Genomic DNA, 3,627 nt, shown 5'->3' with positions numbered 1-3,627 from the left:
GTCAGACCCTTTTTCCTTCAGATCTTCTTTTACTTTATGTGTTTACCTCTGCTTTGGCCTCCCTCGCTTTCTCTTCCCCTGTACTTCCATTCCCATCACTCTTTTGCCCACATATTCATTGTCTCCCCTCATCACATGTCAGTACCACTTCAGCCTACTTTCCTGCAGCCCATTGGGTTCAGTACGACAGATGGACCAGATTTAAGTAAATTCTACTTACAACGGCACCACAAGCCATGACAGCACCTAAATAACAGCAGCATCAACAATGCAAATCAATCAATCAGTAGTACAGCAAATAATTAATAATTATACTACATACGTATGAAAATTCACAAATTCAGTCAGGCTCTGTTGGGAGGCCCACAGTAAATGTGAATAGAGATGAATGCAGCAGTCAGCTGAGGTGCTCTTGGTGCTCTGGCTGTTGTCTTCTCCGAATGCTGTCGGGGTGAGCAGAAGTGTGCCATGTGGAACATTACAGAGAGGATCAGCTGAGAAACTCCAGGATTACGCAGGTCAGCAGCATGTCCAAGGTCCAGTGGTTGTGGAGTGTCAAGAGCCAATATGTGGTAAGAGTTTTGGATCAGATTGGTTTAGTACAATAATCCAGTCAGTGTCTAACTGAAGCATCACTAACCCTTTAAATAAGGTTTATAAATGTTACTTATTAATTCTGGAGGTATCATGGCTTTCTTACTCTCAATGAATATCTTTGAGTATTGTTTCCTAATTGGGTGGTGCGGTTGGTAGCACTGATGCCTTAGTATGCAGAGTTTCAAAGTGTTCTGTGGATAGATGCCTTCTCTGTGCATCTTCTCCCTGTGTTGGTATTGAATTTTCTCCAGGTACTCCCATTTTCTCACCACATCCCTTAAGACATTCAGGTTAGGCTAATTGGTGATTCTGCTTTGGCTTTGTATGTAAGAGTAGGCCCTGTTGGTCGTGCCAAGTGTTGGCTGGGTGGGCACCAGTGACTTGAATTAAAAGGAAGTCCCCTTCCTATTCTATAGAGCAGGAAGCCCATAAGCTGCTACGAATGTCAGGCACTTTAAATGAGAATGAGCGTAGGAGTGCAGAAACAAGGGGAGCCACTAGAGGGAGCTCACTTAAGATGCCTAGATGACATTTTTCATTCTAATTGAGCTCGTTTTTAGTTAGCCATTCAACTAATGTTTTCTGCTATCTAAATGAACTGAAAAATGAAATGGCAGAATATCATGACATCATTGGGTTTAATTCTGAGACACCTTTCTAAGGTGAGAGGCACACACGATATGCAATCCACTGAAGTTTTATAAATACACATAACCCCTTCACATTTGTGAGGGTTAGGGGCAGAATACCCCATATGCCAAAATTGTCAAAATTTGCAAACAATACCTGAGTAACTGTGGTGGGGAGTGGCAGAGTGGTTAAATTTACAGCATTTATTAATTTCTTTTAGGTTATTTTTTTTCACCGCATTGGTTAATGGGCACCGGCAAGCATGTTCACACGCCTCAATGAACTGTTCGCCATCTAGCGGTGTGGTGAGTGCCATGGTGTTAGCTGGGATTGGCCACACAGACTAAAGAAGAGAAGCAGGCAAGAAAATCGGAAGTTACGCTGGTCTGTCAACCCAGAAGAAGAAGAAGAAAATTGGAAGAAAGGAAATCAAGAAGCAGGCGATTGCACGAGAAAGACGAGGATAACCAAGGATAGCTAGAGCTCCGCACGGGTTTCCAATAGAGGCAAGATCAGGCAGTGAGCACACTCAGTAGCGATATGAGTAGCAAGCTGGGACGAGATGAATATCTAAGGGAACAGTGAAGATGGAAGGTAGCTGGCGTAGATCCCACCTTTCTTTTGAACAAAATAACTTTAATATTGTATCAGCCGGTTTGGCTGCTGAGGTGGGTCGGTGTGTCCAGGGACAAGATTGAGACCAGTGAGACGTGCAAACTAAGGGAGTGCACTTCAAGGAACCTTCAGGAAGGCGAAGGAAGGTGGGCAGAGTTAAATAGGAGCTGGCGCAGGGAATGAAGGTTCTTCTTTTGAAGGAGTGGGATGTGAAGGACATCGAGACCTATCGGTTAAGACAGTAGAGTGTTCGCCAGGCATTTCCCATGGTCAAAAACAATAGGAAGGTTTAGCTCGTACCTGGAATTGTTGGTTCGAAATAAAAGGCCCAACTCGGATTTCCTTAAGTTGTTGTGTGTGTGTTGTTACTGCCGACACGTTGGTCATTACAATATTAACGATATTAACACCAGCAGTTAGCAAATAACACAAATATATATGATTTCAAGTGATACCAATCATTTTCAGTATTGATTATGTAGTTTTAGCATACACCTCGGCAAACTCCAAAAATGTACCCATTTAATTGTTAACGGCCGGCAACTGAAATGAAGGGGCGACTGTAAGGGCGTATCATCCCCCTGATGAACTATTCCAGTTCAGGGTCTCAGAGGACAATTTAGGCGCAGGTGCTTATTGATAAAATGACATCTGGAAGGTTAAATGACTTGCACAGAGCTGAGGGTGAGGCAGAGGTCCAAAGTCTACAACGTCATCCATGAGCAGCTCCATGATAGCCGCCCTTTCCGCTCGACGGTCACCACGTCACAGCTGCTCACGTGTACAACACATCACGGGTCACTTTCGAGGCTAAAGGTTTGGTGATTCGCTCTGAGTCACCCAAGGGGTCGGGCTGCCTGCCCGCTCGCCTCTTCACCCCACAGCTGGAAAGATGTGCTTTTGCACTTTTTGTGCACTTTCCCTTTCATTTCTTTGAGAGGCTGCATTCAGGCCAGCAGCACCTGTGAAAAAGATTTGCCGTGAGCCTCTCAGTAATCGCGATGACCCAATCTGAAAGCGCTGCTGCCACGCCGCTCTGCCCTGCGTGCTCCATCCAGTGCCAGCTCTCCCTCTGTGCCCTCGCGTGACCGCCGCATTGTGCTCTTGTCAGGCTGACAGGAAGCGCCAAAGGGCAATCGGAGCGGCTCGTCTGCTGTCTGCACGTCTGGCATGTTTCACTGGCACCTTTCTCTCTCGTTGACTTTCAGCAGGTTCATCACTTTGCAGAGAGCCATGAAAAGGCCTTTGTTTCCTCGTCACACTTCTGTCCAAGTCGCTTTTTTTTTTCTTTTTATTTTTGACTTGCTTGCCCAGCGCCACTTGCAAGCTGAAAATCTTCTGACATTTTGCAGGAGACGTGGCACAACTGAAAGCGTTTAGTATTTAGAGTCTCTTTTCATTTTGTACTTTATTTACAGTGTAAAAACAGCACAGCGTCTTCTTTCATCCTGTTTGGGTGTCACCAGAAGCAAAACCCCAGGAAAGTCGTTAAGACTTTTTTTTTTCTTTTCTTTTCTGGCTTTTATTTTCTAACATATTGGCAAATGTGACTCATTATAGTACCCTTCCTATCTATCTATCTATTATAGTGCCTTTCCTATCTATCTACTGTGGAGGACTGCCAGCTTCTTATTCCGGTCCTCACCCCCAGGCCACCAGGAGGAGCTCTCCTGACAGCAGGGCATCAAGGACCTTGTAAAGTTTATACACAGCCCTGCTGGATACCTTGGGGGCCGCTGGGAGTTGCTGTAGGGGGGCTCGTGGGCTCATATGTGCCCTATAACC

The sequence above is a fragment of the Polypterus senegalus genome, chromosome 11 (genome assembly GCF_016835505.1).
Source record: "Polypterus senegalus isolate Bchr_013 chromosome 11, ASM1683550v1, whole genome shotgun sequence".
In the NCBI taxonomy this organism is placed as follows: domain Eukaryota; kingdom Metazoa; phylum Chordata; class Cladistia; order Polypteriformes; family Polypteridae; genus Polypterus; species Polypterus senegalus.
Note: the sequence above shows the minus strand (reverse complement) of the source record.